We start from the raw sequence: 25,589 nt of genomic DNA, 5'->3' as shown, positions 1-25,589 counted from the left end.
TACAAAAAGAAGTAAGCTATACATATTACTCACTTGATGGCAATGTTATAGGTGGTTGCCATAACAGTATATTTCTTGCTATGTGATGTCTTCTATGCTTTTTATCCCCCTTTCTTGGAAAAATACATCTATGAATTCATAGATATTGGTGTATATTCATTCCTGCTGAGTAAATCTTACAAAATTATTGGCAAAAATATTTTAGTCCCGCTTTCTATCTTGATTTTGTTGATTTTTGCAATTATGTGTAGTCCAATATATTGATGTTTGCTCTCACTATCTAATGTTTGTGGCTGATTCTATGCTCTCTCCGTATTTGTAGTCTATGTAAGATGCACATCAATAGATCCTGCAGATCCTGGAATTTTGATTGGTCCTGATATGGCAATCTATAATTCTAATCATGACATAGATATCTTAGGTTGGCGGTTTTTATACATTATTATCGGACGAGATGTATTCTTGGAGGTCAAAGCACCATCTCATGAACTTCATTTCTGTATAAGAAATTGGAATATTTTATTTCAAAACTTGAAAGCTGTGGGAGTTTAAATTAAATATCTGACTTTTTTAGATTATGTGTTTTTCCTTGAAGAAGAAAGAGCAAATTTGTGATTTGATTATAATTACTTCTTCCTTTTATTTATTCGATTTTTCATTAATAGCCTTTTGATAGCTATTATAAAGTGCATTTTCTGTAGGAGATCCTGGGAAGGAAGAATTTATATATGGAGGAAAGTCTGCAAAGCATACTTGAAGTTCTTTTTCAAAAGTTGGAGAACTCTTTTGTTGTTTTATAAAGGCAGATTTCCAAAATGATGAAGACTATTTGGAGGAGCAATTTGAAGAACATCATGCTAGATTTTGTATAATATGCAATGCTGAGGTATAGCCCCTACTTTTATTATGTTATATTTCAATTTTTATTATAGCAAATCCAAGGAATCAATATAGTGTCTAGTAATGTTTATTGGAATTTCTTGTAATCAAGGATTGTTGCCTGACTAACATTTTGATCGGCTAAATTTATTGGCGCATATGCAGTTACCCAAATCTATGTTTATCCTTTATATATGAGCCCATGTATGCACAAAATATATGGATGCTAAAAGTTTGTTATAGTAAGGATATTAACCCCTGCTTTCTGATTCTGCAGGTGCGAAACTTCAGCAATCATTGTAGAACATGTGATAAATGTGTTGATAGATTTGATTATCATCTTCAGATTGTATGAGAAAGATATCAACTTACTTCTTTTTGTAACTTTTAAGTGAATTGATGTCATTCCTACAACTTACTAGTTACTGGGTCACCGACCCTAAATCTAACACCCTATTTTTCAAGATGCATCCATTTCAGAGTTTGGTGACGTTGAAAATGCAAAGTTTACAGGTATAGATTGATTTATCTTTCAATATTTTATACACAAGCTTATTTTTTATTACAAAAATGAATAAGACTTTTGCCTACTTTTTCTTGACCATCTCAAATGTAAATACATGTATGGATAGATAGTGCATTTTACTGCTTAAGTACAATCAACACTGACTAGTGAATAATATTGTCCTACATAGTTTTCATTAATTTCATTTATATATTCTTTCAAAATGTTACCGTCCACTACCTTAGTGAACAATGCCTTAATAGCTGGTTATACACATAATTTTGAGTTAGTTAATGATGTACTGTTATTTTCTACAATATGCAGATTGTAAAGCCAAGACCAGTACAAGATACAAGCATTCCTAGGATGCGAGGGATGTTCCAGATTGTAAGTATCTTTAATTTGTGGTTCCTTGTAAAATATTTCTGGTTGTAGATAGTTTTTATGAATCATAGTTCATACAGTACTGATGCTTTCTTGAATTGTGAGTGCAGTTTTTTTATACATTTCTAGTATTTAAAAACTTCTTACTAGTTGTAGATAGTTTTTATGAATTATAGTTTATATAGTACTGATGCTTTCTTGAATTGTGAGTGCAGTTTTTATAAACATTTTTAGTATTTAAAAACATCTAACTTTAATAATTTAAATGGTGACATGATATATAGGTGTTTCTTGAGCGTCAATATAGGGTAAAACAAATGGTGAATCCGGACCAAACAAAACCATGAACACCCCTATATTACATTATTTTTAACTTTTGCTCTTATTCTCATGTATAGCTTACTAGTCTCTGATTGCCTCTAGCATGTATTTATAATCACTTTGTTGTACATTATTTTTGTTATGGGTGAAGTTTTCTTTCTTAAATAATATTGTATTGTTTTAATGATCACTATTATTTCGGAAAACTTATCACCCACCGCTATTTGAAATTAGGTATGCTACTACAAGTGCACGCTCAGATGGACTTCTTCTGCTTTTTAGAGGGAGGGATACTAACAGTGTGGTGAGAGTTATACCTTTTAGTTTTTCAAGTAGTTCTTAAATTTCTTCTTTGATGTGTCTTTGTTGTTCTTTGCTGTCAAGTCCACTGCTAACTTGGTTGTTTGAGACATAATGTCCAGTCCACTGCTAACTTGGTTGCTTGAGACATAATGACAGTTAAGTTAACATTGTCTTTCATTTTACATAAGTTATTATCCAAGTTGGTAAATAATATTTCATTTATTTGGTAAATTGATAGGCCAAGAGATCCTACCAACTGGAATAAAGTTACAGATTGTGGTTGCAGTAACAATTCATGTTATATCATATGGTGATGTCTTTGAGTATGAATATTTTGAGCGAATTATGGCCGCATTATTAATTCCTATTATAATTGAACTTAGGAATATTATGGTTGCATTCTTGTAAATATATATTTGATGGTTTGTTTAAGTAATTTAACATAGTTAATTTTGCGCTTGGTTATTACTTTGGATGGTTGGATGTTCTTCAGAATTGGAATTGTTATGTTAATGATTTGGTTTTTTGGGATTTAATATTTTTAAATAGTACATTTTCAATTATTTTCTGGGTCAAGTGTTACATTAGCTTCATAAAGTGTTATATTAGACTGTGTAAATATTTCATTAGCTTACATAAAAATGTTATAGTTGATATTAAAATGTTACCCTAGATACAGAAATGATACTAAAAAGTGGGACACACATGCCACGTCAACATAGCGGGGCCCACATGCCATGTCTGCAAGCCACGTCAGCATGCCACGTCACCACAGTGGGGGGCATATTGGGTCTCACATTTTTAAAAATATTGTGTCACTCTAAGGTAACATATATTTTGGTTACAATATGCATGTTTTATGTTACCTTAGGGGTCTATGGTAACATAAACAATAATGTTACAATAGGGGGTTTATATGTTACCTTTGGTACCCTAAGGTATCAGCGAAAAAACTAACCTAAATTTTATGTTATCTTAGGCTATTTTTGGCCTTTGGTAACAATTTAGGGGCCCTATTGTAACATTTTTTTTGGTTACAGAAGGTTATTTTTGGTGTAGTGGTAGTACATGTTCTTGCATTGTGGCCTTGAGCTTTACAGTATGTGTAGTTGATAGTAGTGCCAACTTTGTTTAGTTTTGTTGGATCTTTGGGAATGTCATTTTTGGTTGAACTTTTCTTCTTGGGCCTTCTTGTAGGAGTCTTAATATAAGGAGGCCTAATGTTGCACAGTAAGTTAATTGTTTAAAGGGTTGGATAAAATTAACTAACAAAGTTCAACCATCATTACAATTAAGATCAGAAATTTATAACTTCAATTTATCAAAGAAGTAAAGTATTGATAATAATAACAGATGCATCAAATAACAATTTTTATTGATCTTTAATAAACTGTTACAAAACTCTCCCAAGAACAATATTCTTAAGAGCTGTTAGATTATGAATAATACTCGAGTTAAGCACACCACAAAGTGATAACCTATTCTGTGTTTATATATCACACATCTACAATCAATTCCTATCAATTACAAGATATGTTACATTATAATTTATCTAGTTTCCATATATTTATAAATCAAAAACTATAATCCTATAAATCAGCCGATTCTGATTTATCCTGTAGCCTTGACTTATCCAATCACATCCCGACATTCTTCATATCCTGATGCATATCCTAACTGCATCAGATCCCGACAGCTTGACAAATCCTGACTGTCAGACAGATTCTGATTGGCTACACATCCTGATATCTCTTGTCAGATCCTGACTCCATAGCAGATCCTGATTCCTGACATAGACAATTTCCAACAATCTCCCCTAATTTATGCTTTGCAGAATAAGCATAAATTCTAAAATGTTGTCTAGTGCCAATAACCAGAGAGACAAAATGTAGAGTACAGTAGTTATAGATCATACTTATTTACATAAATTGATCTTTATATTTCTTTATATACTCTACAGTATCTCTGAACAAAAGTTTTAACTTTGTCATTAATCTTTTTCAACATTATCCCCTCTAGCCTGATCTTCAAGTTCTTCTTATACTCAATTTCTTCAGATAACTGGTATATTACAGCTCTTAAGTTTTTGATTGGAGTTCTTTCGATCATCAACTCCTCCAGTGACACATAACAAGCTTTTGAACCATGAGGATTCATTGTTATATATCTCTGATTGAGGACATTTCATTTGTAGATCCTCCTTTCCTCATGTTGACTTCTTGCATTCTGAAATTCATGCAAGTAGGAACATAAGATCCAAAATAATGAGAACCATTATCAAGTATCCTTTTCCTGATAGTAGCAAGAATCATGTTGGACAATTTTCTGGAAGCTTCATCTTCAACTCTTAGCAAGTAATGACTATACTTGAGTTCCTTAGTTGTCATGATCAGTAATTCATCAAGAGATATAATTTGAACTTGATCACCTTGCCGTAAGAGTAGAATCTTTTGTTTGGGTTCCGAGCCATCATGTTTGTCAAGTATGATTTTCACTGCTTCTATCCTGTCTAGATGATCAACTATAACTTCCAAACCAGGACTATCAACTAGTGTGAAATTAATCAATCTTAGATTTACCGAATCAGCTTCATGCTGCCCAATCTCAACTCTTATGTAAGGTGCAGACAGTTTGAGAGCATTGGCTTGTACCATCCATGATTTGTTATTTCCCATACTATTAGAATTAGGTAAATCTTCCTCCCTATACCTCCAGTAACAAAGTTCATACCATCATTACAATTAAGATCGGAAATTTTCTTCCATTTGTACTCGTTCTCGATCTTAGGAAAAATATGAACTCTTATTTCTTCTATTTCATATAACATCTTCATATCAGTACTCCTCCATCTGTTTCTGCTAGATCTTCTAAGCATGTTTTGAAATTTCTAATGAGCTTTACTTACAGCTATTTTGATATTTCCTTCACACCTTCTCTCTTCTTCATCAAAGACAACATCCATTTCATCTTCTCCCACTTCAGAATTGAATGCTTCAACATAGGTAGATAAGATTTTAAAATTCAATCCGAATAGAGCTTTTTCATCTTCATTTTCAAAGAAATCAGAGATAAACATCCTGCTAGGGTCAAGAACAAAACTGTCAGGAATTATAGTGTCAGTATTTCCTTTGTCATGAATTATGTCAGGAATTGATACTCCATTATCGGGATTTGCAGTTGAGATGACAAAAGCAGCTTCAATTCATGCATTTCAGCTTCTTCACTTTCACAATCAGCATCAACATTTATCAGTTTAATAGCATTCTTCCTAGGTTCAGGATTGAGATATAAATGATCATTATGAAGTTTAGGAACCTGAGTATCAGGAATCTCCTCAATCCCGACTCCACTAGAACTTGTCCTTCTTTGAAAGGGAACAATAACTTGAGCATCATTCTTAACATCCTTTCTACTAACTTTCTTTCCACCCTTGGCTTTTCTCTTTCCTTTAGCTTGAAGCTGACTTAGAATCTCCTCTTGTTATGTAAGCATCTCCTCACGTGACCTATCTGGAAATTCATCAGCTAGGTGAGTGAGTGCTCTTCTTTCAAATATATTTCTTTTACTCTCCTATATTTATGAAACAAATTGATGCTAGCACCAACTTTAGTTCTGAAAGTCTTGTAGAATTTTTGTGCATCTTCAGGATTGTCAATTATCACGTCATCACTGTCAGAAATTGCAGACCCTGACTGATGCCTTTTCATCGGGATTTGAGAGTGAGTAATTGTCTTTGTCTTCACAGTTTCAGATCCATCCTTGGAGACTTGAGTTGACTGTATAATTTGTATTTGTGTCTGAATACCGGCTCTAGACTTAACTACCATAACATTTGAGTTCTTCTTTGCTTGTTTATCACCATCATTATCAGGATTTGCATGTTTCCTAAAAAATGATACATTTTGTCTTTTGTACTACTATCTCCCCCTTTTTGGCATCTAGACTTTGTAGAAGAGAAAAATAGCATCCAACTTTGCATTTGTTGCATTCTGACCAGCTTCAAAAGCTGTCAGTTTTTTTGTCATCTGCTCCCGTTTAGCTTCCTTGCTGAACATCATCTTGACTAGGCCATTGTGCTTGTTTGTACCTTTAATAGTCACAGAAAGGTCAGCAAGTTCTTTTCTCTAAGATCAATATTGTCTTATTTGAGTTTTGAGACAGAAGAATGCATTCTTTTGACTAGTACTATAGTGGCCTTGATAGAAGTCTTCATGTCAGGATTGGAGACCAAATTAACAGCATGACCAGCTAGGGAATGTGCAGCCTCCAGAGAAATATTTTCACTTGGTAACCTCCATGAATTGTTCCATTCATGAGTTCTTTGAGCATCAAGAGCAGGTGCATGACCAGATGAAGACCAGATGATGACACAAAATTAGAAAATTTAGATGCTTCTATTACAACTTTAAGTGCATCAACATCAGGATTAGCATTAGAATCATCATAACCATCACCAAGAACACCTAAATCTCTCTTTTCTTTTAAAGTGATCTCATCACTTCTCATAAATATATTACCTTAATAGTAATATCTAGATCACTTTTATTACTCTTATCTACCTCTCCTTTTGCCAGTTCAGGAGACTGACTCTCAATAATTCTGTTTTTATCTTGATCTTTTCAAGAGGGGGCAGGGAAGAGTGGTCTGTTGTCATATAATAGAGGAATTCCTAATAACATGAATGTTTATAATCATGCTAGCAGATAAAATAGATTTAGAAATAAATATATCTTGAGTGTTAGAGACCTTTGGTATTACTTTAAGTGGAGGTACCAAGATGGCTCCAGTGTTATCCTTAGCAGTTACTAGTACATCAGGATATGCAGAATCAGGAATAGCTTCATGAGGAATGGACCTTGTGTCAGGAATTGAATGCTTGTTTGGAATTGATCTAATGTCAGGATTTGATGCTAATTTTGCAACAGTACTTTGAACTGTTGGTTCTTGTGGGACTAGAGGTGTAGAAGCTTCTTAAATCCTTCAAACTGAAGGTTCTTGTGGGCTTCCCTCAAAGATGGGATTATTGATTACAACATCCAGTTTAGCAATATGCTCTTGATGAGCTTCCCTTTCTTGTACAGTATTTTGAATATTAGCATCCATAGAAACACGATTCACTTGAGCAATGTTAGGAATAATCTGTTGATTTTCAGTGCTTGCACCCATACTTTGAGCATGTGGTTCTTGTGTAGCTGGGGAATTAAAAGTTGCATCATCACATTGAGAAGATGGTCCTTGTGTACAGTACCCCTTCTGTTGAGACTGCAACTTGGACTGTTTTCTGACATACACTGTGGTGTCCTCAGATTTTCTCTTAGCAGAAGTATCCAGTCCAACTTCCTTAGATAATTCCCTCACCCTTTCATAAGAAACTTCAATAAATTTTGCTGGCGAGGAGTCTATTTTGTGATGGCTTCATTAGGAATTGATTGAGCCTTGTCAGGAACTGATGAAGTGCTGTCAGGATTTGCAGTTTCCTGATCAAGAGCAACTTTTGATACAACTTCCATTTTATCTTTCTGTTGTTTAGCTTGAGCCCTGTCAGCTGCTTTAAATAGTCTTCTTTTCTTTGGCACATGGCTAGCAGCTACAGTGTCAGTTTTTTCTTCCTCTTTAGTAGCACCAGTAACCTCCACTGGTCTAACATGCAACTTAAAAACAATTGGTACATCACTATCAGTATCTGATGGGTCATCAATCAATTTAGTATAAGCTGTTTGCTTCTTTCTTTTCTTAGGTCCAGTTGTTGGCACACTCTTCTTCCTTGCTCCGCCTTATTTCTCCAACGATTTAGGTGAAGGTAAACAAACCTTTGGATCTGATTATCTCTCGGACACATCAGTCTTAGCTATTGGTTTTGATTATGATTCCTTTTGAGAAGAATCAGTGGTGATATGGTGTTTAGATTTGGTAGGTGAAAATGAAACAATTGGGTCAGGAACAGGGTTGAATATGCCCTGCTCCAAATTGTATGAATTAGAATATTTGTGAGGCATTTTTTAGACAAAAATACCCGCATTTCTCTTGGTAAATTAGTAATTCTTCTGAAATTGTCTTTCCTTTGAGCTAAATTAATCAGATACTTGGAATTGATTTGAAAAATCATTAGCAGTTCATCTTTCTTAAAACTCACATCAGGTAAGAGATAAGTAAAAATCAATTGTAAAATTTTAGAATAACCAATACCACCATCCTTATCACTAATCCTAGCTATCAAGAATTGGAAAATTGTATTGCCATAATCAAATACATAACCTTTCAACAAGAATACCCTAACTGTAATGAAGATAAAGGTAGATCATCAAAGTTAGATTCCTTTTTGAGAAATGCTCTGCTAATACAGTCAAAGTAAAATTTCCATTCATTTCTAAGCTTAGTTCTGAGCAGCTCATTCACTTTAGTAAACTCAATACTATGGCCAGTTTCTCTGACCCATTCGAATAAGATAGTCGTAGGAGTCACAAAAGGAGTCCTTCCTTTCAATGCAGATAATTTCAAAGCTTCCTCAATTATATGGGCATTAATCTCATATCCTTGCTATCATGATTGAACAGAATTACCCCTTTCTCAGCATCAACAGTCGAATTCTCCCAAATCTGCATGACTTATTTAAGCCAGACTCTAGACGGAGCAGTAAGAGCATACCCAATATCATTTTAAGCTAAAAAGTCTTGAATCATTTTAAAATCATCAGGAATATGAGTTTCATGCAAATGGGATTTAAAGTTTGTAGCAGGAATAGTCTTGTGTTAAAGTAGAGACAGAATCAATTGTGGCTATTTGAAAAATTAGCGTTTTGTGAAAAAGCTTGAGTTTAAAAATTTTCATAGACAGAGATCAAGATGAGCAATTTGTGGATATTGTGTGTATAATATGAATGTGAATAATTTATCAGGTACTGATGGTATCAGTAAAAGACAATAAGACAATAAACACATGACATGTTTTAATTGGATGAAATTACTAGTGGCACATATAATGTGTAATTCTAGTTAATGATGCTCAAATTTAAGGAGCATATATATGTTACTGCGCCTAATAACTAGAAATTAACCTTCCACATTAATCCAAAATACAAACGACTCTATAATTATGCATAAAAATGATTCTCAAATATACTTAATTAAATCAAGTATTTATCAAGAAAAAATAATTAAACAAAATCATAAAATACTCACAGTCAGTATTTGACTTTATTGGGATTTGATTACATCATTAGGATTTGATACATCAAGAATTGACATACCTTGTCAGGATTTGACACATCAGGAATTGACATACCTCGTCAGGAACTGACTTAGTGTGCCAGGATTTGATGTGTTAGGATTTGACTGATATAGTCAGGATCTGACAAATAATTTCTTTTCATAGTTGACCATTCCAAGCTCATGTATTAACTTTCCAAAGGTTGCTTCTGGTTATGGCTTGGTGAAGATATCAGCTACTTGTTGATCAGTTGGAACAAAGTGAAGCTCAATTTTTCCTTCCATAACATGCTCCCTGATAAAATGATATTTGATACTGATATATTTTGTGAGTGAGTGTTGCACTGGATTACCTGTCGTAGCAATTGCACTTTGATTATCACAGTAGATATGAATTTTTGAGTAAGACAATCCATAGTCCACTAGCTGATTTCTTATCCAAAGAATCCGAGCACAACAACTTCCAGCTGCAATATATTCAGCTTCAGCTGTAGATGTAGATATAGATATTGATTTATGTTTCTTGCTTTGCCAAGTAACCAATCTACCACCTAAATACTGACAGCCATCTAGGTACTCTTCCTTTCAATTTTGCATCATGCAAAATCTACATCAGAATAGCCAACTAGACTGAAACTTGATTCTCTTGTATACCACAAACCAAGATATTGAGTCCCCTTTAAATAACTCAGGATTCTTTTCACAGCAATCAAATGAGGTTCTCTAGGCTTGGCCTGAAATCTTGTACACAAACAGGTTGCATACAAAAAATCTGGTCTACTAGCAGTTATATAGAGTAATGAACCGATCATACCTCTATAGGCAGTGACATCAATTTCTTTACCTTGGCTATGATCTAACTTTGTAGCAGTGGTCATTGGATTTATAGCAATTGTACTTTCCTGTATATTGAATCTAGTCAATAGATTCTTTGTGTACTTAGACTTATTAATGAAAATTCCTTCATCAGTTTGTGTAACTTGTAGCCCAAGAAAGTAACTCAACTCTCCCATCATACTCATTTGGTACCTTGACTTCATAAGATCAGAAAATTTCTTACACAACTTGTTTTAGTAGACCCAAAAATAATGTCAGCAACCTAAATTTGCACCAAAAGAATACCACTAGCATTATTTATATTAAATAAGGTTTTATCAATAGTACCTCTTTTGAAACCACTTTCAATCAGGAATTTGGCATGTGTTTCATACCAGGCCCTTGGTGCTTGTTTGAGTCCATATAGAGCTTTGTCAAGTCTGTACACATGATTTGGATATTTTAGATCAATGAAGCCAGGTGGTTGCTCAACATACACTTCTTCTTCTAACTCTCCATTCAGAAAAGCACTTTTGGCATCCATCTGAAATACTTTGAATTTCTTGTGTGCAGCATATGCCAAGAAAATCCTGATAGCTTGTAGTCTTGCCACATGAGAAATGTTTTATCATAGTCAATGCCCTCTTGTTGCGAATAATCCTTTGCAACAAGTCTAGCTTTGTTCCTGATTATTGTGCCATCTGAATCTGTCTTGTTTCTAATAACCCATTTGGTGCCAACTACTGATTTGTTCTTTGGCCTTGGAACCATTTTCCACTCTTCATTCTTTTCAAACTCATTCAACTCTTCCTGCATAGCTGGAATCTAATCAGCATCTTTGAGTGTATCCTCTACTTTCTTTGGTTCCTCCTTAGAATGAAAGTTCTGACAGAGGCATTCATGTTCAGTTGCACTCCTTGTTTGAATACCAGCATCAGGATCTCCAATGATAAGATCAGGTGTGTGATCTTTTGTCCATTTTACATCTTTTAGCAGTTCAGTCCCACTTCCTGATGCTCCCCCTAAATAGGATGCATCATTTTCAAGTGAAGCTCCCCCTGTATCAGTACTGTCATTTCCTGGTTGAGCAGGGCTTTTAGTTGGAGACTGTTCACCAAATTGATTTTGATGCTCAGTTAAAAGATCACATCCTGATAAGCTATCAGTTGTTGTACTAGAAGAATTTCCAGTTCATCCAGTATTTAATGATTCATGAGTATCATCAGTATTTGATTCACAAGAGTTATTACTGTCTGTTTGTTGATGTTGCTCCCCCTCAACATGTGCATCTTCAATGATTAACTCCAGATCATGATCAGAATTATCATCATGATATGACTCAGTGTCAGGATTTGAGTTATTGTCAGGATTTAACTTATCATCAGAAATTGACAAGTCATCAGGATTTAGATCATTTATTAACTTAGCCTTTTATTTGCAAATACAAGTTCTTTCATGAGTGTCTTATTCAATTCCAGTAATCTTCTTATCATCAAAAGAGACATGAATTGATTCAACAATTGTTCTTGTTTTTAGATTGAAAATTTTATAGGCTTTTGATGCATGCAAGATAGCCAACAAAATACCCTCATCATCTTTTCTATCAAATTTTTTGTAACGACCGAGAATTTTAAGCAAGTTTTCTTTTCAATGTAAGTAGATAAGCTTTAATTTGAAACTTTATCACGTTACCATATTGTATGCAATAATGACATTAAATTAATTGAAGTTTGATGGCCTGTATTAATGGAAAGAAATGAATGCGCATGATTATTTTTTTCTAACGACCGAGAAATTTTAAGTAAGTAAAATTTCGTTAGTTTGTATATGTCATTAACTCAAATTCGCAATGAAGAGGTTAGGATTACTAATTAAATCATTTTTTAGCGGTAGCATGAGCCTTTATCTCGTAAAGGAGGGTTGTAAATATTTTATTTTATATTTAAATTATATTTTTTAAAGTCAAAGGATTGTTCGATCAAGAGAATATTTGTATGACTATTTTATTATCTCGCAAACTAATATTTCGAAGAGGTAAAATTAAATGATTATTATGAGATTTAACCGTATATGTATACATTTAAACATATAATTGTTCAAGTAAGAGTAGTGATAGACTTATTTATATAATTTTTTTATTATTATAATTTTTTTATTTTTATTTAATATTTCATTTTATTCGGTGAAACCGAATTTTAATAATAAGAATAATAGTATTAAAGTTCTTCCAAAATATTCCGAAAAACTTTGGTGAACAGTATGACTGGAAACTTTGATTTATTATTGAAGAATATTGGTCATTATTAATCTATTTTACAAAAAGTTTCGTTTATAGTTAAATTTTTAGAATAAGAGGAGTCTTATGTAAGAAGCATGTCTTATTTATCTTAAAGCAACTAGAGTTCTTCCTACAAAAATCAATATATAAATAAATATATTCTCATTTTTTTTGTCTAGAGTTATCTAGAAAATTTAGAATGTTCTACATTGTTCTTAATCTATATAGATAAATAAAGGTAAATGAAGAGAACACATCATTCTTATCTGTCATTCACAACCACTAATCTACACACCATCTACTCTCTCTTCAATCTAATAGTTTTTTTAGAATTATTAAGGGATCTTTGATGAATTGGATTTTTGAAAGATATATCTAAGTATTTCACGAGCAAATTTGGAGAAACTCGCACTAATGGGTTTTCGAATTTGAAAAGCTTCTTCTCTTACCACGTTACAATCGCAAGGAGGTAGTTATAGTCTTTTCATTTACTTGATGTTTTTATGATATTTAATTTTATAATGAGATTTGTGTTTTGTATATTTGTGTGTAAAATTTGTAAATTAGGTTGGTAATTTAGAGTTCTAGCACAATAATTTGTATAATACTTTAATTATTGTATTAAATAATTGAGTTGTATATTCAGAAAATTTCTAATATTTATGATTTAAAAAGCTGCTAAGTTATTTGCTGGAATTGATTTGAGTTGGAAATTAGAATTGGGTTGTGAATGGGTTATGGATAATACCCAATTGAGAGTAATTAGGGTTCTTGACCCCAAATTGAGGATTTTAATTCAGGTGATTGAATAATGAAATAGAGGGTGCGAATAGCAAGAGGAGGAAAGGACAAGAATGGTTGGGTTCGAATGAAGAGAGACCGGGCATCGTGTTGGTGTAGAAAATGAAGAAGAAATAGGGGGTTTAAGAGATATCCGAGAGGGAGAAAGAGGTGTGAGAGATGAGAGAATCGAAGAGAAGAGAAACGAGAGAGGGGGGATGAAGTCAGGAGAGAGGCGGAGGCCGCCGGAAAAGCTCCGAGCAGTGGCTCGCCGGAAAAGATGGTGAAAGAAGGGTGAAGATGGTGGAAGAAATTAAACAGAGAAGAAGGGGGCGTTTTGGTAAATTCATAATTTTTTTAAATGGAATAAAATTAAATATGTTGGTAAAAAGAAGTGGGAAGAAAAATAGATTTTGTAAATGGGTTTAATTTAAATAAAAGTGGAATAAAAGAAAGTGAGGTTGGAGAATAAATTGAACAGATTATTAAATTTAAATTTTAATTACCGGGTTATAAAATTCTTTAACTATAAAATTAAAATCATAATTAGAGGAAGTTGCTCAAAATATTGAGTATTTAGTAAATATATTTAAAAGTGAAAAAGTTGTGATTATTGGTAGATATTTAATTATTTAATTACTTAGGTTTTAATTTAAATTTTCATAAAGACTCAGTGAATTGAATTGATAGTGAAAATTAATTGTGATTAATATTTTAAAGGAAATTATAAACTAATTATTTGAATGACTGGGTACCTTAATATTTGGACTAATAAATTTAGAAGTTGCGTTATTTTACTAAAAACTGAATTTCTCTTTCTTCTGACTGGAACTTGGGTTAAATAGATAATATATTTTATTGGTTCAATAAATATTTTATTGGATTGTTATGAATTGTTGAATATTTATTATTGATTCATTTAAAAGATTAATACTTTTGAATATTCAAATATTTTAATCTTATTTTGGGAATATTTGTTTAAGATGGAATATTTGCTTAATTGTTAGAGTTATAATTAAATAAGAAATAGATGGTTTTAAATAGATATTCAGAGAGGTTATCTTATCAAAAAATTTTATATTACTTGAGTTTCTAAATATTTATTATTGCATTTTATTTAGAATTTAAGCCGAGACTTTGGTAAGCGCAAGATAGTGGGACATTGATTGCGAGCCTCAAAGTTACAATCCGTTTAATTCTTTTCCCCACGTTGAAAACTTTCTCACCAAAATTGATTTATTTAACAATTCAAATTTTTACTTTCTTTAACAATTTTTTTTATTTTGGTCGATTATTTATTAAGGGATTGTTTATTATTCAACCAACCCTTTCGATTGATTCTCGATTATTCTCAGTTATCCGAGAAAAATCACCATTAGGGATCACATGATCGACACATTGTTCGTATCGATAATTCATTTCACTTCATAACTAGTTTATTGTTTAAACCAGATTAAAATTGTTTATTTATATATTCTTTCATAAATTAATGTCAAATGAATTGTGGTAATTCATCGGAGGATTCTTTCATCTGTACTGGTCAACATGGAAGTATCCATGGTTTATTTATTCGAGATGAGGATATTTTTTATTATCAGCCCGTGTGTAGTCGTGGGTTTGAGATGAAACCCGTTTTTAATGCCAGAAAGTGTGTTAGGCGTCTTTACGACGAGCCGTGATCGGGTGAGTGTAAGACACGCAGGAGGACGGTACATTGTGGTAGTTGATCGCATCACTGATATACCAGAGTGGAATATGACCAGTTTATTCTTGTGACCGTTTTGGAATCAAGTGCCAGATAAGAGTTTGCTTCTCTTTTACTTATATAGCAACTCAAATATGATTTTGATATGAAAATTGTTTACAGTTTGAAGTATTGAAATAGTTTTGACACCCTTTTATTTTTGAACAATTCAAAATTATGTTTTATAAATCTTTGTGTCACGGGATAAATTTGCTGAGCATTTAGATGCTCACCCTTGCTATTATGAATATTTTTCACAGTCAAATATGAAGAGAAAAATCGTTCGGAGCAACAGAGGGATAAAAATGGAAAGAGCATAATCAGGATTGAAAGTTATTAGCCTCGACTTGCCCAATGGTTAGTCTTGCGCTAGTTACGAGCTTTATCGGAGCTATAACAAGACTAGAATTACCCAACTTCAGTTGGTACTGGTACTTTATTATGATGTAAATTATGTGAAAGTGTAAAATGATTTTGAGATCTGTGAAATGATAGTCCATTGTAGATAATCTTATAGTATGTCGTAATAATACAGGTTTCGGCAGATGGTACCGTGATGACTCAGATTCGCAAGGTGGCGGATTTGGGGGCGTCATATTTTCCAAGCATTTCAGGATGTGTTTTAAGAACAAAACACTTGCATCCAAAGATGTGGAAATGCTTTAAGCTTGGCTTCTTTTCCTTGATCATTTGAAAAGGAGTTAATCCATGTCTCTTGATCAGAATCAGGTTCTGAGTATAACAGGCAGTATTGACAGCTTCATCCCAAATATATGTTGGTAGAATAGTGTGATATTTCATATTTTTCGGAATTATTATTATTAATATTTAAATATGTTATTGTACAAGACATGCCCGTACTTTAACAAGACTAAGATAATTTGTCAACCCTAAGTAAGTTGTATTGTTATCTTAATTTGTATTTTGTACTTGTAACACTTAAAGTCTGTAAAAATATCAAAGGAGAAGACTGGAGTCTTTTTTTATAAACAGTGTCAAGCCTAAGAATTCTCTCTGGAAGAAGATCAAGAAGATCATGTCTCAGAAGAATTATGAAGAAGCTTGGAGTTGAATAAATCTGTTTTAGGAAAAATATTCTAAGTCAAGATCTCTACAAGTCACATATTTAGTGTTATAGAGAAGTCATTCGAGAACGCAAAATGACTTATCGAGAAGTCAGGAAAGGCAATAGAGAACTCACAGAGATATCGACGAGCCAAATTGATGACATGGAGATTGGAGATATCGACAAGTCATTTCTTCACTAGAGAACTCAGAGTTATCGACAAGTCAACATTCATTAAAGAACTCTAAGTTATCGATAAGTCAAATTCCACTAGAGAACTTAGAGATATCGATAAGCCAAAATTCACTAGAGAACTCTGAGTTGTCGACAAGTCAAATTTGACTAGAGAACTCTGAGTTATCGATAAGTCAATTAACCACTAGAGAACTCAGAGATATCGATAAGTTAAAGTGAAGATATGAAGACTAGAGATCTTTACAAGCCAAATTCTCTTATAGAGAACTCAGAGACCTCTACAAGTCAAATCTACTATGGAGCATTAGAGATCTCAATAAGTCAATATACTTATCAAGATGTCAAGTTCTCTATAGACCAAATGGAGATCTCGAGGTAAAATCTCAAAGTACAGAATTGCAGATCAGTTCAATATCCAAGATAAACAATCAACAAACAATCCAACCAGCTGGATTGACAATTCTACAAAAAGCAGCTTGAAGAATGTGCAAGATCAATGGTGAAGATTAACTGACAGAGGAAGATCAAGATAATCACAGGATGCTAAAGATATGCTTAACTAGAAATGGAAGAGTTACTTTTTTATAAATAGAAATGACAAGTGACATTTTAGAAAAGTGAATAGCATGTCTTATTGTACACTGTGTAAACTAGCAGTTAACTGAATTATAAAGTTAACACTGGTCCTTCAGTCAGTAGTAACAATCTAGATAGAAAAATCTTATAATTCTCTCAAGAAGAAGCTAAACTCTTAATCAACAAAGAGCCTAGAAATTTTGTAGCAAAACATTCTTAATTTTAATATAAAATTAAGTGAGTTTTGAAAAGATTGTGTTCTTATTTACTGCATGCTTGTGTACTGGATTACCACATCTTCCCTACAAGATTTAATTTACTTTTCTCAACCATAAACATTCAAGAAAAGCTAAAAAATAGTAAAACACATTCACCCCTGTGTGTTATTCATTTCCTAAAAAATGGTATAAGAGCAAAATCTGAAAGTAAACAGATTCATGATCTTGGAAGAATGAATACACATAAAATCAGTAGCATCAAGATTCCTACTATTGACAAAGCTAACTACACTCTATGGAAGAAGAAAATGATGTTGTTTATAAGAATGGCCAATCCACTGTATGTTCAGATTCTCAAAAATGGGCCCTTCATTCCTATGGTTACAGTTGATGAATCTACAGATGGAGACATGGTTATTTTAGCTCATTATGCTCCCAAGGACCCTGCAGAATACACTGAGACTGAGAAAGAGAAAGAGAAAGTCTACCTGGATAGGGGCTTGTAGTTAATCTTAATTGAGTCACTTGGCAATGTAATGTATAACGACATTGTTAATTGTGACACTGTAAAATAGATCTGGGAAAAGATAGAGATATTGTGTGAGAGAACTAAAGAAGTTAGGTCAAACCAAAGAAGAATACTGTTTTCACAGTATGAGGGTTTTATGGTAAAGCCAAAGGAAAGCATTACTGATGTGTTTGAAAGATTCAATAAGATGATAAATGACTTGCAACTTCATGACAAATACTATGAAGCTGAAGAAGTGAACCTAAAGTTCTTGCCTACTCTCTCTGATCATTTGGAACATAAAATCTCAACAATCAAGGAAGGGAGAGACTTGAGCAGAATAACACTGAAAGTTCTATATGGAATTCTCAAAATATATGAACTAGAAATGATTCAAAGGAAATTATTGAGATTTGGCCAAAGACATGTTGTAGATGGCTCAAGTGCTTTAATTATAAATGAAGGCCAAACATCTAATGATGAATCAAGATCTCAAACTCCAGTTGCCTCAACAAGTGAGAAAAGAATAAATGATTCACAAGAACAAGTCATTCTGGAATTGAAAAAATATGAGTTCTATACTCTTGAAGAACTGGATGAGCTAGATCAGTCAATGGCCTATCTGGCTAGAAAATTCTCTAATATTAGAGTAAAGAAACTAAGATACTTCAAGAATAAGAGACAGTCTTTCAACAAAGATAGCAGCTGGAAAGAAAAAGGGAAGTATAATTTTGATAGCAAGAATGGCTATAAAACTGGATATGTTGACAGATCTAAGATAAGGTGCTTCAATTGTGATGAACTAGGCCACTTTGCTACAGAATGCAGGAAAGCCAAGAAGGCAAAAAAAGACAAAGCTTATCTTGAACTTGAAGCAAAGTATGAAGCTCTTCTGAAGAAACAACAAAGCAAAGCTTATATTGCAGAGGGTAAGAGTTGGGATGACTCTGAAAATGATGAAGATAAAGAATTTGGAAATTATGCACTCATGGCCTTGGAGAAAGGAGATTTATCCTCATCTAAATCACAGGTACCAACTCTTATCACAATTGATTTAAATCTGAATCAATATAAGGAAATTGTAGAGAAGATGAGCACATAAATGTTTCATATCCACACAAGCATGGTTGCTGCTAATGAAAAAGTTAGCAGATTAACAAAGGTAAATGAAAAACTTGAAAGTGAGAAGAAAGAAACTGAATTATTGTTGGTGGAGCTTGAAGCTTTAAAATAAGAAAATGCATATCTAAAGAACAAGCTGAAGTGTGCAAGTGAAATTGAAGCAGTGCTCAGGGAGAAGCTAGAAAAGAATGAAGTAAAGCTGAAATCTTTCAGAAATTCCTCTGAACTAGTTGGATAGTACCATGAGAAAAACAAGCCATGTGAAAACATTGTTATTGGCCTTGACTATGATGCTTTGATTAACAAAAAGAAGACTGTAGGTGACAAAGGGAAAGCAAAGAAAACTGAAAATGCTCCAACCTTCTTGAAAGAAGTCAATGCACCTATAATCAAAGCATATGAAGTCAACTTCAGTGAAGAAGAATTAATTATCAAGCAAGTAATTACTGATGAGGACAAAGAAAAGAAAACTGCAGAAATAACTCAGTCTTCCAATACTGAAGAAAATCTCATGGAAAATCAAAGCACCAAGACTCCTGTCAAAGAAATAAAGATTGAAGATACAAGATAGAAGAAGAAAAATAGAAATGGGAAAATAGGGATAAACAAAAGCAATAATTTTTCTTATGTTGCAGATGCTCCAAGAAAGAAATGTGAAAGATGTGGCTCTGTAAATCATCTAACTCACCTTTGTAAAAAGGTTGTTAGCAAGCCAATTGAAGGAGCATGTAAATACAATGAAGCAGATGCAAACGATCCCTACACATTATGTGACAAGTTTGACTGCATCCCTTGCAACTTGAAAGTGATGAAGAGTTGCCACAAAGTGAGAGTAGACCTTAAAGAAAAAAAATTGGGTCTACATCAGATAGGGAAAATGCACAACAATCATTGAACTCTATTTTATCTGAAACTACTCATTCTACTTCTGCTAAATCAATTAACAAGAAGAAAGTACCCAACACTGCTTGGGTTGCTAAACACACTTAAAACTCATTGTGTGCAGGGAAAAGTGAAGAAAATCATCTGGATCTTAGACAGTGGATTTTCCAGGCATATGATAGGTGATAAAGCCCTGCTATAACAGTTTGAGGAGAAAGCTGGCCCTTTGGTGACCTTTGGAGACAACAACAAAGGATTCACAATGGGATATGGCAAGATTGTTTCTGGAAATGTTGTCATTGATGATGTAGCACTGGTAGCTGGTCTTGAAGTGAATCTTCTAAGTGTTATCCAATTTGCAGATAAAGGTTTTAAAGTTTTATTCAACAAAGAAGAATGCACTTTTATCAGCAAGAAAACTGGTGAAGTTGCTCTGAAAGGAGCAAGGAAAGGAAGTTTGTTTATTGCAGACTTGGACTCAATAAATAGGGATGGTATTTGTTGCTTCTACATCAAGGCATCAGAAGAATAAAGCAAGCTTTGGCATAAAAATCCATTTCACTTGAATTTCAAGGCAATTAACACCTTGGTCAAAAAGGAGTTAGTAAGAGACATGCCCAAACTGGAGTTTGCTCAAGTTGAAGTTTGTGAAGCTTGTCAGAAAGGAAAAATGAAAAGATCAAGTCACAAGTCAAAAACTGTAAATTCCATAAGTGCACTATTGCAACTTATTCATATGGACTTGTTTGGGCCAGTAAATGTCTTATCTATTTCAAGGAACGAATATGCACTTGTGATGGTGGATGATTTCTCAAGATACACTTGGGTAGAGTTCATGCACTCTAAAGATGAAACTCCACACATCATAATTGAGCACATCAAGAAGATAGAAAAACAGGCTGAGGAACACAATTGTGTAAAAATATTGAGAAGTGATAATGGAACAGAATTTAGAAATACAACATTTGGTGAATTCTGCAAAAACAAAGGCATTGTTCAAGAATTCTCAGCTGCTAGAACACCTCAACAAAATGGAGTGGTTGAAAGAAAGAACAGAGCATTAGTTGAAGCTGTTAGAACAGTGCTGCAAGATGCCAAGTTGCCAACAAGTTTCTAGGAAGAGGCTGTTAACACTGCATGTTACACTCAGAACAAATATCTCATTAACAAGGCACATGGAAAATCACCTTATTCAATCATGTCTAAAAGAAAGCCTACTGTAAAACATTTTCATGTGTTTGGAAGCAAGTGTTATATTTTGAAAGACAACTCTGAATATGTGGGAAAATTTTACTCAAAAGTCTTTGAAGTAATTTTTCTAGGATATTCATTGGAAAGAATAACCTACAAAGTTTATGTGATTGATCAAAAGAAGATTATAGAAAGCACATATGTGACTTTTAATGATGACAAGTGTCCATGCTTGGAATGCCTTGATGATAATGAAGCTGAAGCCCTTACATTTGAAAACCTCAATACTGATAGTGATTCTGATGGGGAAGATGAAGTTGATGCATAACATATGACAAATGAATAGACTACACAACAGGAAAATCATGGAAATAGAAGCTCATCTCAAAGACCTGAATTCGAAAGCACAAACTCAGGGGGAGAAAGAGAATAAGGATCTAGAAGTCATACCAACAATGAAGAAAATGATGAAGGCACAAGTCAAAAAACTCATACAAGGAAGTGGGATAGTAGTCACACTAGAGAAGCAATTATTGGTGATCCTACTGCTGGTGTGAGGACTAGAAGTGCAACTGGTAATGAGTGCGTGCATGCATATTTTCTGTCTCAAGTAGAGCCTAAGAAAATTGATGAAGCTCTACTAGATCCTGAGTGGATATCTGCCATGCAGGAAGAGCTGAACCATTTTGAAAGAAACAAAGTTTGGGAATTGGTTTCTGCACCAAAGAATAGAAGCATTATTGGAACAAAATGGGTGTTCAGGAACAAGATGGATGAAAATGGTATGGTCACCAGAAACAAAGCAAGGTTGGTTGCAAAAGGCTACTCACAAGAAGAAGAAATTGATTATGATGAAATTTTTGTTCCAGTTGCAAGACTTGAAGTAATAAGGATTTTTCTAGCATTTGCTTCACACTCAAATTTCAAGGTGTATCAAATGGATGTCAAGAGTGCCTTTCTGAATGGTGAGCTAGAAGAAGAAGTTTATGTGCAACAACCACCTGGCTTTGAAGATCCAGAATTTCCAGATTTTGTGTACAAATTACTCAAAGCTCTATATGGACTAAAACAGGCACATAAAGCTTGGTATGATACACTTTCAAAATTTCTACTTAAACATGGTTTTAGTAGAGGTACTATAGACAAAACTCTCTTCTACAAGAAACATGGTGATGATATGATCCTAGTTCAGATCTATATGGATGATATCATCTTTGGTTCTACTAATGAGAAGCTATGCCAAAGATTCTCCAAGCTTATGCAAAGTGAATATGAAATGAGTATGATGGGGGAACTGAGTTACTTTCTTTGACTTCAAGTCAGTCAAAGAAGTGATGGTATCTTCATCAGCCAAACTAAGTATGTCAAGGATCTATTGAAGAAGTTTGGTATGGTTGATTGTTCACCTGCATCTACACTTATGTCTACTGCAACAAAGTTGGATGAAGATGAAAGGGCAAGAATATAGATATCTCAAGCTATAGAGGAATGATTGGTTCATTGCTTTACTTAACTGCTGATAAGTGGCATTTTATACCACTTAGAACGTCTTAAAATGGCTTAAATTGGTGTCTTGAAATCAAGTATTTTGTGTATTTGATGTGTTTTTCTAGTGTTTATGCATTTCAGGGTATTAGTTGCATTTCGGGGGAGGAATCATCAAGAATAAGCCTTGGCATGTGTTCAACATTGCGAGAGGAAAGGAATGGGCAGATTACGGCGAAGAAACGGAGCAAACCTGGATTTTTTCCAGTAGAGGCCTGCGCGCCCGCGCAGCAATGCTGAGCGGCCGCGCAGCAACCTGCGCGCCCGCACAGCTATGCTGAGCGGCCGCGCAGGGTCGGGGAAAAAGATAAATTATTTTATACTTCTACTTCTGTTTGGCTTCCAACTTCTATGTAATCTGAGTTTTATGGGACTATTATATAGGTAGATTGGAGACGTTTTCACAGAGAGGATTAAGGGGATTATGTTTTAGATTGTGTTTTATGCAAGAAGCGAAGGAGATAAGGAAGAAGACCGATTTAGCACACCACATCGAAGAGGAAGCATATTTTCTTGTGATTCTTGTTTCGTTGTAACGTTGGATGCTAGTTTTCTTGCTTTGACTTATTTACTCTTGTGACGTACTCTGTTTTAATATAATTAGTTTAGTTATTATTTTCTTGTGTTTGTTTATCATGATTTCATATGAACCCATGATGGCGATAAGTTCTATTATGGGCTAATCGTGATCATGGGGTTGCAACGGATTTATTATGGAATTCTTTAGTTAATTGTTTAATACTTTAGTGTGTGATGATTGCATGATATCTAGTATTGGTTGTGCGTATTCGTCTTATGTGCGTCGCGAACATATAAGATAGGGTGTTAATCACTTGTGAAGCGAAGGTGGATCTTGAGATTTAGAACTTGCCATGCTAGCATAGGTTCATGTACGTTGTGCATGATTAGTGGGTAACTCTAACAGTTTTATTTGCCCTATGTAATAAAAAAAGAATAACTTGTGCTTAAATCGTTGTGTTGTCAATTTCTGTAGACATATAGAAACTCAACATAATTGATGACTATTCAACTTCTATCTTAATTGTGGATGCTTGGTAGAATGGTATTAGTACAATGAAAGTTGGCTTTTATCAGTTTCGTGTTATTCGATTAATATCATCACTGTCACATGCTAAAGGTAATAACAATGGCTATAGAAGGAAGTAATAATGAAGTTGTGATCTCATGAGTGTTTTATTATTGATAAATTGAAGTGTTAGTTAAGTGGTTAATTAAGTAGTTAATTATAGTTAATATTTAATCAACAATTTTAAGTGTTATTATCTTAACATTGAGAAGTAATCATACATTGGTGAGTGAGTTTAATTAGACAATAATTTAGTCCGAGTCTCTGAGGGAACGAACTAGAAAGTATTCTATTTTACTTGCGAATGCGTATACTTGCGTGAATATTTGCGCGTGATTTCGCCCTAACAAGTTTTTGGCGCCGCTGCCGGGGACTCGGCGTATTTGTTTAGTTTATGTACTTACCATCATTGGTCATTAGGACTCAGTGATTAGGACGTAGTAGTTACTTACTCTTTTCGGTTGTGTTTCAGGTACTTTAGCAAGCGTTTATGCAAACTCGTTCTCGTGCTCGCAAGAGGACTTTAGATACAGCTGAGGAGACAGACGAAGTTCTTGATATTCCGGAGAAGTTAGATTTTGAGGATTCGGATTCAGGAACTGAGCAGAAAGAACCAGTAAACATGGGAGATCGTATTGTTCAAGCTGATCCAGCTCTTATGGATTTTTCTCGGCCTAAAATTGATGACATTCAGTCAAGCATCCTTCATCCGGCTATTCAAGCTAACACCTTTGAAATCAAGCCGGGCACTATTCAGATGGTGCAGAATTCTGTTTCTGTTGGAGGAGCGGCAACTGAAGACCTCAACATGCACATAAGGAATTTTGTCGAGATCTGCAGCACTTTTAAGTATAATGGCGTGACTGATGAGGCTATCAAGTTGAGGCTTTTCCCATTCTCACTAAGGGATAAGGCTAAAGACTGGTTACATTCTGAACCAGCTGGGTCCATCACTATGTGGCAAGATCTTGCGCAAAAGTTTCTGGTGAAGTTTTATCCAATGGCAAAGACTGCTGCTATGAGGAGTGCTCTTACTCAGTTTGCGCAGCAACCTACAGAATCTATGTGCGAGGCTTGGGAACGCTACAAGGAAATGTTGAGAAAATGTCCACATCATGGAATGCCGGATTGGATGGTGATCACTGGTTTCTATAATGGTTTGGGGGCCCAATCTCGGCCCATGCTCGATACAGCAGCTGGAGGAGCCTTATGGGCTAAAAGCTATACTGAGGCGTATAATCTTATCGAGACGATGGCTGCAAATGAGCATCAAAACCCAACTCAGAGGATGACGTCAGGCAAGGTAGCAGGTATTCTGGAAGTTGATGCAGCCACCGCTATTGCAGCCCAGCTCCAAGCGCTATCAATGAAGGTTGATTCTTTGGCTACGTATGGAGTTAATCAAATAGCTATGGTTTGTGAGCTTTGTGCAGGTTCTCATGCTACGGATCAGTGTTCTCTTGTCAACGAATCTGTTCAGTATGTGAATAATTATCAGCGACAACAGCAGCCTGTGCCAGCGACCTATCATCCTAACAACAGAAATCATCCAAATTTCAGCTGGGGGAATAATCAGAATGCTATTCAGCCACCATATCAGCAAGGAGTGAGTAAACAGTTTAACCCACCTGGATTCCAGCAACCACAGCAGTATACTACAAGGCAATCATATCCTCAACAGGGAAGTGCAGCTACACCTACTAGTGCAGATTTTGAAGAACTTAAGCTGTTGTGCAAGAGTCAGGCGGTTTCTATCAAGACCTTGGAAAATCAAATCGGTCAATTAGCCAATGCAGTGCTCAATCATCAACCTGACACTCTTCCCAGTGACACGGAAGTACCAGGCAGGAAGGAAGCTAAAGAACAAGTCAAGGCTATTACCTTAAGGTCTGGAAAAGTGGCTGATGCTGAAAAGGCAAAGGAAGTCGAAGCTGAAGTTAGAGATGAAGAATCTAAGCAAAAGGAGAAAGCGGCGGAACCAAGG

At 34.4% G+C, this 25,589-nt stretch overlaps 1 non-coding gene across 1 annotated transcript; it reads right to left on the bottom strand.

Moving 5' to 3' along the window:
• Nucleotides 1–24,620: 24,620 nt before the first annotated feature.
• Nucleotides 24,621–24,727, bottom strand: LOC141679671 (small nucleolar RNA R71). The gene has a single exon (XR_012558156.1). It is a non-coding gene; the product is annotated as a small nucleolar RNA R71 (small nucleolar RNA).
• Between the last annotated feature and the right edge of the window lie 862 nt (nucleotides 24,728–25,589).

Source organism: Apium graveolens, chromosome 1 (assembly GCF_009905375.1).
Source record: "Apium graveolens cultivar Ventura chromosome 1, ASM990537v1, whole genome shotgun sequence".
Classification (NCBI taxonomy): domain Eukaryota; kingdom Viridiplantae; phylum Streptophyta; class Magnoliopsida; order Apiales; family Apiaceae; genus Apium; species Apium graveolens.
Note: the sequence above shows the minus strand (reverse complement) of the source record. Positions and strands in the feature narration are given on the sequence as shown.